At 37.1% G+C, this 12662-nt stretch overlaps 1 protein-coding gene across 2 annotated transcripts in view; it reads right to left on the bottom strand.

Annotated features, from left to right (window-relative positions):
• TSC22D1 (TSC22 domain family member 1) overlaps window positions 1-12662 on the bottom strand; it is a 145725-nt gene that overhangs the window by 48637 nt on the left and 84426 nt on the right. Inside the window, exon 1 of one of the 2 annotated variants that reach the window (XM_045978386.1) lies at window positions 6734-6900. The exons of the other annotated variant lie outside the window; for it this stretch is intronic. The gene's annotated coding sequence lies outside the window, so the exon portion shown is untranslated. Of the gene's footprint in view, window positions 1-6733; window positions 6901-12662 lie in introns of those variants that run through there. 2 annotated transcript variants of the gene reach the window in all.

Genomic DNA, 12662 nt, shown 5'->3' with positions numbered 1-12662 from the left:
TATAAAGATACTAGCTGGGCTTGAAAAAAGCACAGAAGATACTGGAGAATCCCAATCTGGAAAAATAAAAGAACTAAAATCTAACCAAGTTGAAATAAAAAAAGCTATTAATGAAGTGCACTCAAAAATGGAGACTCTTACTGCTAGGATAAATGAGGCAAAAGAGAGAATCAGTAATATAGAAGACCAAATGAATTAGTGATATAGAAGACCAAATAATGGAGAAAAAAGAAGCTGAGAAAAAGAAAGCTAAACAACTAATGGATCATGAGGGGAGAATTCAAGAGATGAGTGATACCAAAAGACAAAACTATTAGAATAATTGGGATCCCAGAAGAAGAAGGAGAGAGGGGACAGAAGGTATATTGGAGCAAATTATAGCAGAGAACTTTCCTAATTTGGGGAGGGAAACAGGTATCAAAATCCAGAAGCCTCAGAGAAACCCCCTCAAAATCAATGAAAATAGGTCAACACCCTGTCTTCTAATAATAAAACTTACAAGTCTCAGAGATGAAGAGAAAATCCTGAAAGCAGCTCGGCACAAGAGGTCTGCAACCTACAACAGTAAAAATATTAGACTGGCAGCAGACCTATCCACAGAGATCTGGCAAGCCAGAAAGGACTGGTATATATTCAGAGCACTAAACGAGAAAAATATGCCAAGAATACTATATCCAGCTAGGCTATCATTGAAAATAGAAGGAAAAATAAAAAGCTTCCAGGACAAACAAAAACTAAACAAATTTGCAAACATCAAACCAGTCCTAAAGCAAATATTGAAAGGGGTCCTCTAAGCAAAGAGAGAGCCTAAAAGTAACACAGACCAGAAAGGAACAGAGACAATATACAGTAGCAATCACCTTACAGGCAACACAATGGCACTAAATTCATATCTTTCAATAGTTACCCTGAATGTATATGGGCTAAATGCCTCAATCAAAAGACACAGGGTATCAGAATGGATAAAAAACAAGACCCACTAACAAGACCCATCAATATGCTGTCTACAAGAGACTCATATTTGACCTGAAGACACCTCCAGATTTAAAGTGAGGGGGTGGAAAACCACTTACCATGCTCATGGACATCAAAAGAAAGCTGGGGTGGCAATCCTTATTATCAGACAAATTAGATTTTAAACCAAAGACTATAATAAGTGATGAGGAAGGACACTATACCATACTCAAAGGGTCTGTCCAACAAAAAGATCTAACAATTTTAAATATCTATGCCCCTAACATGGGAGCAGCCAATTATATAAACCAATTAATAACAAAATCAAAGAAACATATTGACAATAATACAATAATAGTAGGCAACTTTAACACTACCCTCACTGAAAAGGACAGATCATCTAAGCAAAAGATCAATAAGGAAATAAAGGCTTTAAATGACACACTAGACCAGATGGACATCACAGATATATTCAGAACATTCCACCCCAAAGGAACAGAATACACATTCTTCTCTAGTGCACAAGGAACATTCTCCAGAATAGATCCTATCCTGGGTCACAAATCAGGTCTCAACTGGTACCAAAAGACTGGGATCATCCCCTGCATATTTTCAGATCACAATGCTTTGAAACTAAAACTCAACCACAAGAGGAAAGTTGGAAAGAACTCAAATACATGAAGGCTAAAGAGTATCCTACTAGAGAATGAATGGGTTAACTAGTAAATTAAAGAAGAATTGAAAAAATTCATGGAAATAAATGAAAATGAAAACACAACTGTTCAAAATCTTTGGGATGCAGCAAAGGTGGTCCTAAGAGGATAGTATATAGCAATACAAGCCTTTCTCAAGAAACAAGAAAGGTCTCAAATACACAACCTAACCCTACATCTAAAGGACGGAGAAAGAACAGCAAATAAAACCTAACCCAGCAGGAGAAGAGAAATAATAAAGATCAGAGCAGAAATCAATGAAATAGAAGCCAAAAGAACACTAGAAGAGATCAACGAAACTAGGAGCTGGTTCTTTGAATTAATAATAAGACTGTAAACCCCTGTCCAGACTTATCAAAAAGAAAAGAGAAAGGACGCAAATTAATAAAATCATGAATGAAAGAGGAGAGATCATAACCAATATCAAAGAAACACAAACAACTAAAGAACATATTATGAGCAACTATATGTCAGAGAATTAGACAATCTGGAAGAAATGGATGCATTCCTAGAGAAGTATAAACTACAAAACTTAAACAGGAAAAAAACAGAAAACCTGAAAAGACCCATAACCAGTAAGGAGATTGAAGCAGTCATCAAAAATCTCCCAACAAACAAGAGCCCAGGGCCAGACGGCTTCCCAGGGGAATTCTACCAAGCATTTAAAGAAGAATTAATACCTATTCTCCTAAAACTGGTCCCAAAAATAGAAATGGAAGGAAAGCTTCCACACTCATTTCATTAGGCCAGCATTACCTTGATCCCAAAACCAGACAAAGACCCCATCAAAAAGGAGAAGTACAGACCAGTATCCCTGATGAATGCAAAAATTCTCACCAAATAGTAGCCAATAGGATCGAACAGTATATTAAAGGGATTATTCACCACAACCAAGGGGGATTTATTCCTGTGCTGCACAGTTGGTTCCACATCCACAAATCAATCAATGTAATACCGTACATTAATAAAAGAAAGAACAAGAACCATATGATACTCTCAATAGATGCAGAAAAAGCATTTGACAAAGTACAGCATCCTTTCTTGTCAAAACTCTTCACAGTGTAGGGATAGAGGGTACACACTTCAATATCATAAAAGTCATCTATGAAAAACCCACAGCAAATATCTTTCTCAATAGTGAAAAACTGAGAGCTTTTCCCTTAAGGTCAGGAACACAGCAGGGACGTCCATTATCACCATCAACACAGTGTGCTATCAACACAGTACTAGAAGTCCTAGCCTCAGCAATCAGGCAACAGAAAGAAAGAAAAGGCATCCAAATCAGCAAAGTCAAATTCTCGGACTTCACAGATGATCTGATACTTCATGTGGAAAACCCAAAAGACCACTCCAAAACTGAACTCATAAGGAATTCAGTAAAGTGTCAGGATATAAAATCAATGACCCCAAAATCAGTTGCATTTCTATGTACCAACAACAAGGCAGAAGAAAGAGAAATTAAGGAGTTGATCCCATTCACTATTGCACCCAAAGCCACAAGATGCCTAGGAATAAATCTAACCAAAGAAAACTAAAGAATACTCATGAAAGAAATTGAGGAAGACACAAAGAAATGGAAAAATGTTCCATGCTCATGGACATCCTAGAGCAATCTACATATCAATCCCTATCAAAATACCATCAACTTCTTTCAAAGAAATGGAATAATCCTAAAATTTATATGCAACCAGAAAGGATTCCAAATTGCCAGAGGAATGTTGAAAAAGAAAACCAAAGCTGGCAGCATCACAATTCCAGACTTCAAGCTCTATTACAAAGCTGCAATCATCAAAACAAATCAAATCATCAAAATGGTACTGGCACAAAAACAGACACATAGATCAATGGAACAGAATAGAGAGCCCAAAAATGGACCCTCAACTCTATGGTCAACTAATCTTCAACAAAGCAGGAAAGAATGTCCAGTGGAAAAAAAGACAGTCTCTTCAACAAATGGTGTTGGGAAAATTGTACAGCCACATGCAGAAGAATGAAACCGGACCATTTCCTTACACCATACACAAAAATAAACTCAAAATGGATGAAAGACCTCAATGTGAGACAGGAATCCATCAAAATCCTTGAGAAGAACACAGGCAGCAACCTCTTCAACCTCAGCTACAGCAACCTCTTAGAAACATCACCAAAGGTAACAGAAGTAAAGGCAAAAATGAACTATTGGGACTTCATCAAGATCAAAAGCTTCTGCACAGCAAAGGAAACAGTCAACAAAACCAAAAGACAACTGACAGAATGAGAGATGATATCTGCAAATAACATATCAGATAAAGGGTTAGAATCCAAAATCTAGAAAGAACTTCTCAAACTCAACACCCAAAGAACAAATAATCCAATCAAGAAATGGGCAGAAGACATAAACAGACATTTCTGCAAAGACATCCAAATGGCCAACAGATACATGAAAATGTACTCCACCTCACTCGGCATCAGGGAAATACAAATCAAAACCACAGTGAGATACCACCTCATACCAGTCAGAATGGCTAAAATTAACCAGTCAGGAAACAACAGGTGTTGGCGAGGATGCAGAGAAAGGGGAACCCTCCTCCACTGCTGGTAGGAATACAAGTTGGTGCAGGTACTCTGGAAAAAAGTAAGGGGGTTCCTCAAAAAGTTGAAAACAGAGCTACCCTACAACCCAGCAATTGCACTACTGGGTATTTATCCTAAAGATACAAATGTAGTGATCTGAAGGGCCACATGAACCCCAATGTTTACAGCAGCAAAATCCACAATAGCCAAACTATGGAAAGAGCCTAGATGTCCATCAACAGCAGAAGGGATAAAGAAGATATGGTATGTGTATATTTATACGCACACACACACAATGGAATATTATGCAGCCATCAAAAAAATCTTGCTATCTGCAATGACATGGATGGAACTCGAGGCTATTATGCTAAGCAAAATAAGTCAGTCAGAGAAAGATAATTATCATATTCACTGATATGAGGAATTTGATAAACAAGACAGAGGATCATAGGGGTATGGAGGGAAAAATGAAACAAGATGAAACCAGAGAGAGAGACAAACCATAAGACTCTTGGTCTCAGGAAACAAATTGAGGGTTGCTGGAGGGGAGGGGAGGGGAGGGATAAGGTGGCTGGGTGATGGACACTGGGGAGGGTAAGTGCTATGGTGAGTGCTGTAAATTGTGTAAGACTGTTGAATCGCAGACCTGTACCCCTGAAATAATGCATTACATGTTAAATAAATAAATAAATAAATATTGCCAATAAAATATTATATTAGTTTTATTAAAGAGATTTCTAGTTAAATCTTCAATGTATATTGCTTTATGATGAAAATTATTTCTGCTAATTCATTTGACAAATATTTACTGAGCATACTTTAAATGTGCTAAATATATACTAAAAAAATAAACACAGGAGCTAAAAGACTGGGACCTATTCTCACTAGCTATATGCTTCCTTAAGTAGCTATCTCTTGAGCTCAATTTCTTCACTTGTAAAATAAGGATAAAAATATTTGCCTTACCTTCCCTCACAAGTTATTCCAAGGATCCAAATGAGACAATACATGTAAAGGCACTTATATTAGAGTATTTGGTTACTTTTAAAGCCAATCATCAGGGAGGCAAGTCATATCCCAAAACAGGTAGGCAAATAAGCTTGCTTAATACTATAACTGAGGTGAAATGTATCCTACATATCCAAAATATTTTCAATTAACCATTCATTTCAGTGGGATATTATTTGTGAATCATAAGTTCTATTTGGTTTAACTAAAGTGTGTCTTTTTAAAATCATCATAAGCCAGCTCTAAAAAAATTACATTTTAAATAATAATTCCTTATTATTTGTCAACAACTAAAATCTAAATTATTTCAACATTTTCTTAAAAAAACAATCTTTCCATCTGCATTTATATTGTTATAAAAATAAATATTATTTGACCATTAGTAATCAGATAGTAAATGATTTCTTAGTCTACTTGGTGCTCTGAAATCATGTGACAACCTTATTAGAAAGTTCGCAAACATTTCCAGAATCCATTAATCAAAATAAATTAGAACTAATAAATGAATTAGTTTTTCATTAAATACAATTAGAAAAATTTGCCATCCTATGCAAGGGATAATTTAGGCAAAAAGCTTATTTCTCCTTTAAGATTCAAGAATTTATCATAAATTTTCATTTATGATAAACAGAAGATTTCCCATTTGCAATGTCAGCTCTAATGAATATCTTTTCTTCAAACTGTTAATATTTGTGAACCTACAGATTTAATTATAAGACTTAAAAGTGTATTTGTCCATTATCCTTTTGAGCCACCTCCCTTTAAAATGAACTTTAATCTATATCTTTTCATACTAAGCTAACTGCAAAATTCCTACACCTATTTGCTCGAATTTTAAGCCAGTTAGCAGCTCATTTTGAAATTTAAATGGTTTTAAAAATGTAATTCTAAGTTAATTTTTAATTTGAAAAATTAACACCAACTTCTCTTAAGTATTTTACATTGATGTAGAAATACAGGAGTGGATGGGTAATTTTTCCAAATTCAAATCAGTGTAAGTTATAGAAACAGTAGATAAGAACACCACAAACATATATACATATATAAATATACATATATCTCTATATACATACTAAACATTAACCTAGAATTTGTCAGCTCTAAAAAGCATTCACAAAAATTTTGAACATTTCATAAGAACCACGCAACTACCGCTTCACAAATAAATTTAAAGTCTATTTTGAAAACATCCCGAAGTACATTCATTCTCAAGCATGAATAAACGAAGGCAATATCTTGGGGCCGAAACGCTCCATGTTAAATTCCGGAAGATCTACAATGTTAAGTCAACTCACAATGGGTGAACCAAATTACAGAGTTGCTCCACAACGGAATTCTTAAAAATCATTCCCTAAAACAGGACTCCATACAACTCCTCTCATCAACACCCAAAGGGGGAAAAAATTCCTCCTTTCACAAACTTCAAGTAATCTTCCAAGTGGTTTCAAAAACAGCTTTTATAATGTCCCGACTAAGAAGGAAAAACAAAAATGACGGAACTAAACCTGATTTCAGCCTCTAGGACGAGGACTGAGGAGCCAACTGCCTTTCGAGGGAATAAACACCTTCCAGGACGCCAGCGGGGCCAAAAACTACAGGGAAGTCCTCACGGCAGGTCCGTCACTAGGCTACAGAAAAGGCTTCTGGATACGCACACCACCTCCGTGCACGCCACCGTCGTTTTCCAGGCGCCTCTCTTCCCACTCGGGCCAACTGACACTCCTGCGGACCCAGCGCAGCAGGAAGGAGTCCCCAGCTCCCAGGGCCCCCCCAAGGCAGTTTCCACTTAAAGGGGCAGTGACCCAATTTATTGACGGTCGATTCACTGCTTCGGAGAGAACAAAAATACTATCAAGAGAGTGATAAAACCTAGGTGACTAGGATTTAAAAGGCTGTAGGGGGGCACCTGGGTGGCTCAGTGGATTAAGCCGCTGCCTTCGGCTCAGGTCATGATCTCAGAGTCCTGGGATCGAGCCCCGCATCAGGCTCTCTGCTCCTTGGGGAGCCTGCTTCCTCCTCCTCTCTCTCTGCCTGCCTCTCTGCCTACTTGTGATCTCTGTCTGTCAAATAAATAAAAAAAAAAAAAAAAAAAAAAAAAAAAAAAATAAAAGGCTGTAGGAATTTTTTTTTTTCTTCAGGTTTTCTGAGCATGTAACAAATCGATAGCATATGGCCTCCGTTGATCATTTCACCTTGATCCAAAAGTCAGAAGTATCTAGCAGGGGATTTTTCAACTTTCGAAACATGTTTGTATGTGGGAGAAAAAACAAAAACAAAACAATGGGGATTCGGGGAGTGGAAGGAAGGGAAAGGATAAAGGAAGGGCTGAAGACAGGAAAGGAGGGAGAGAGGATGGTGAAGTGAGGGAGGCTGGAAAACATCAAGCAGAAAAGCAAAGCAAAACCGAAGCAAGCAGAGAGCCAGGTCTCTGAGAGAAATGGAGAAACCAGCGGCGGGACAGCTCTCCCATTCCCAGGAGGCCTCAGACTTATGGTACTTCCTGCAATTTGTGTCAAGGATATTCTACTCCGGTCCTACAAATACGCCATTTTACTGGAGCAGAGGTGAGAAACACACAGTTCTCCGTTTGTTTTTCTCCTCAACAGTCTACAGTGCTACTGCAGAAGGTAGGAAAAGGCTGATAAAACAACCAAAAGTAAAAGGAACTGACATCTGTAAAAGCAAAATGATATAAATTATGAAACAGAAAATGTATATAAGTAAATGTACAAGTCGGACCTTTTAAGACGAGATTAAACCTTAGAAATTAAAGAAAAATGTGTGATAGAAAAATATAATACAAGAGTATTATAATATATAATACAGAAAGAGACATCTTTTCTGAGATTAAAAATGAACAGTAACAAATACAGTACATATCAAAACTTAGACCCAGTGAGTCCTCCCTGTCAAATGCTCTCATAGATCTAAAGATCCTGGCTTAGTAGAATTTAATTACCCATTTGATTAAAGGTAGGACAGCCTGCCTCCCTTATTACACTGGGGGAACGTGCGCTTTTTTCACTGTTGTATCTCTACGGCGTAACAACTGTCTGGAAGTCAGATGTGTTTAAAAGAGAAAAAAGGGTGAACCATGGAGAATACAGCAAATATTTTGTTCTTACTTTAAAATAAAGTCCTATGTAAGAGGTAAAATAATTTTACCAGATTCCTTGTGAAAACTGGGACAAAACTTAAAAATTTGAACTACTTTGAATTGCTTAAGGCTTAAATAGTTAAAACACAACATTCTTTTGGAGATGCCAGAAGATTCCAGAAGGCCTAAGTGTGAAGGTATATGAAAATTTACTTTCAAATGTTTCTGCAGAAAAAAATATATATACAGAATATTACCACTGTTGAACTCGACACATTATTCTGAGTACTTTACATATATAGTATCTCATGTAATCCCCACAATAATTTTATTTTATCATTTATCACCAGGAAGACCCAGACACAGAGACACTAAGCAACATGCCCAGGTTCTAGGCATAAGTGAGTGACTTTCTGAGTCAGGCTTGGAATCTGGTCACCTGATGCTACAAGAAACAAATACGACAGCTCAAATTTTGAAAAAGTAAAATAATGGGGTATAAGAATTCTTTCACATTTTTAAAAATTTTTTTTAATTTTATTTATTTATTTATTTTATTTTATTTAAAATTTTATTTATTTATTTGACAGACAGAGATCACAAGTAGGCAGAGAGGCAGGCAGAGAGAGAAGGGGAAGCAGGCTCCCCGCTAAGCAGAGAGCCTGATGCGGGGCTTGATCCCAGGACCCTGAGATCATGACCTGAGCCGAAGGCAGAGACTTAACCCACTGAGCCACCCAGGGGCCCCGAATAATTTCCCATTTTTAGTGATAGCAATTCTTTATGTAATTAATATAAGGTACTGATAGAAATTGTATAACACATTCTAAAATATAAGTTAGCATCGAACCCCTTATAGAAAACTCATGTTTACTTTGTTTCCCACACTCCACCACAGTACCTAGTCCTTCCTGCTGTGCACACTTTCCAGCAAGAGAGCCCAGTATGCATGCACAGACACTAATAATCTTGATAAACAGACAGGGGCTCTAGCAGTGAACTAACAGCAAGAAGATTCATGAATATATGCTATGGGTGTAGAAAAATTGGGGGGCAGGCCCTCCATCACCAAGATTAAAGCTCCAAAGCTGTAGCAATCAAACAGTATGGTACTGGCGCCAAAATAGACACATAGATGAATGAAATAGAATAGAAAGCCCAGAAATAAACCCACAACTATATGGTCAATTAATCTTCAACAAAGCAGGAAAGATCGTCCACTGGAAAAAGTCTCTCCAACAATGGGCACTGAGAATACTGGACAGCAACATGTGAAAGAATGAAACTGGACCACTTTCTTAACACCATACAGAAAAATAAATTCCAAAGGCATTAAACACCTAAATGTGAGACCTGAAATCATAAAAATCCTAGAGAACACAGGCAATTACCTCTTTCACATCGGCTGTAGCAGCTTCTTTCTAGATGTCTCCTGAGGCAAGGGAAACAAAAGCAAAAATAAACTACTGGACTACATCAAACTAAAAAGCTTCTGCACAGTGAAGGAAACAATCAATAAAACTAAAAGGCAGCCTACAGAATGGGAGAAGATATTTGCAACTGACATCCAATAAAGGGTTAGTATCCAAAATATATAAAGAGCTTAAAAAACTTAGCACCTAAAAAATGAATAATCCAATTAAAAAATGGACAGAAGACACAAATAGAAATTTTTCCAAAGAAGACATATTGATGACCAACAGACACATGAAAAGATGCTCAACATCACTGATAATCAGGGAAACACAAATCAAAACTACTATGAGGTATCACCTCACACCTGTCAGAATCACTAAAATCAAAAACCCAAGAAACAACAGGTATTGGTGAGGATGTGGAGAAAGGGGAACCCTCTGACACTGTGGTGGGAGTGCAAACTGGTGCAGCCACTCTGGAGAACAGTATGGAGGTTCCTCAAAAAGTTAAAAATAAAACTATCCTACAATGCAGCAACTGCACTACTAGATATTTGCTCAACGAATACAAAAATACTAATTCAAAGGAATACATGCATCCCTATGTTTATAGCAGCATTATTTATAATAACCAAAGTATGGAACAGTTCAAGTGTCCATCAATTGATGAGTGGATAATGAAGATGTGATATATACACACATATGTAATGGAATATTACTCAGCCATGAAAAAGAATGAAATCGTGCCATTTGCAATGACATGGGTGGAGCTAGAGATTATTATGCTACGCAAAATAAGTCAGAGAGAGACAAATACCATATGGTTTCACTCATATGTGAATTTAAGAAACAAAATAAATAAGCAAAGGGGCAAAATAAGAAAGAGAGAGAGATAAACCAAGAAACACTCTTATCTATAGAGAACAAACTGATGGTTACCAGAGGGGAGGTGGGTGGGCAGATGGGTAAAACAGATGATGGGGATTAAGGAGTGTATTTATTGTGATGAGCAGAGGGTGATGTATGGAAGAGCTAAATTACTGTACTGTACATTTGAAACTAATAGAACACTGTTAACTAATGTATTAAAATAAAAGCTTAAAAAAATTAATTCCTCTTGCTCTGCCCCACATGGCTCCATAAGTGATAAAAAGGATATAGCAGTAGATGAACCATAAGTGAATGGGAAATACATCCAGTTATCTAGAATCAGCAACCCTAACCTTCAGGACGTAGTCCAGAAACTCAAATACTAACTGAAAAGGAGATCAGCTCTGAAAAGCATTTAAGACTTGAGACGGTTAGCAAGTCATTGGTAATATCTGCAAAAGAACAATTTCAGAAGCATGAGTGGCAACGTGATGAGGCCACACCCCAGCAGCACAGGTGAACGGGGAGTGAGGAAGGCAGAGGACGGGGGGGGGGGGGGGGGGGGGGGGTTGTTGGCGGCTTACCCAAGAGTCAAAACCTAAACGTAACAAGAGAGGGCATAATCCTGATGAAGCAAGTCCCAGAGGACACAGGAGAGAATTTGGTGTTTATAATTATACGCAGAAATTCATATTAGTACGTGAACAGAACACTAGTTTTAGTTAGCATAACCGATGCAGACTTTCCCGGGTTCATTCACCTATTTGCCAGCATCTCCCGTGATCACGAACGACATTCAGCGTTGATTATTTCCCTCTCATTCTCACTTTGCAGGCTGAATACGCTCACAGCCTCGTTCCATTAAGCTGGTAGATAATGTGTAATCAATAAATATTTCTAATAATCCACGAGTGGATTTTATCTTCTGCATATCCTCCTAGAATGACTTGAATGTTCTATAACCACCATAGCAATAATAATGACAACAGCAGCAACAATAATAGAGTTGGTAAGGGACTGGTAAGCTAGACCCAGTACAGAAAGCATCCCTCCTCTGAGCTCCTAAAAAACATTTTCCAAATAATTTACTTTAAAAATTGCCTACAAATATTATTGCATTATTCAAATTAATTTTTAAAACCTTTCAAATATTTATATCCCATCTCAATTATACTTGAGGTGGTCACAATTTCTTTGTATCCTTCTCAAACTCCAACCAGTCTTTCAAATACAAAAAGTGCTTAATATTTTACTTTAGTATGGGTAACAAAACTACAGAAGTATGAACATGTCTGCAAACTTAGAGTAAGTTGTTACTGAAAGAGAATTACCAGTTATGTTCTGTGAGTCCACTAAAATGTTAAGAACGATGGCTTTATAAATATACTCTATCATTTAATCCTCAAAACAACCCATTTTTGAGATGAAGAAACAGAGCTTTGGGTTTAAAAAGTTGCTGCACATTACACTGCTAGTAACTGACGGATCCAGGACCCAAGAGGCCTGTTCTTTTCACTTCGCCTCTACTCTAAATGATGGGCAGAAACAACATTTTGAACGTTTATATTCTTTTTGATTTTTAAAGATTTTATTTATTTATTTGACAGAGAGAGAGAGAGATCACAAGTAGGCAGAGAGGCAGGTAGAGAGAGAGGGCGAATGATGCAGGGCTCGATCCTAGAACCCTGAGATCACAACCTGAGCCGAAGGCAGAGGCTTGAGACTTAACCCACTGAGCCACCCAGGCGCCCCTGAACGTTTATATTCTTAAGCTACATATTTTATTCCTAAATTCTAGGTTTCAAAAAAGGGATTAGTTACTAAGATTAAAATATATTTATTGAAACATTATATTCACTTTGATTATATAAGCAATAATAAAAGTGGTAATAATGACAATAATTAGCAGCTAACATTCATGAAGTGTTTATTATGTGCCAGAAGCTATGCTAAGTGCTTTAATGCTATTCTGTTTATGCTTCACATACTCCTAAAAGGTAGGTATTACTATTATGATTCCTGCCTACAGATGAGAAAATAGGCTCAGAGAGG

The sequence above is a fragment of the Meles meles genome, chromosome 14, assembly GCF_922984935.1.
Source record: "Meles meles chromosome 14, mMelMel3.1 paternal haplotype, whole genome shotgun sequence".
Lineage (NCBI taxonomy): Eukaryota > Metazoa > Chordata > Mammalia > Carnivora > Mustelidae > Meles > Meles meles.
Note: the sequence above shows the minus strand (reverse complement) of the source record. Positions and strands in the feature narration are given on the sequence as shown.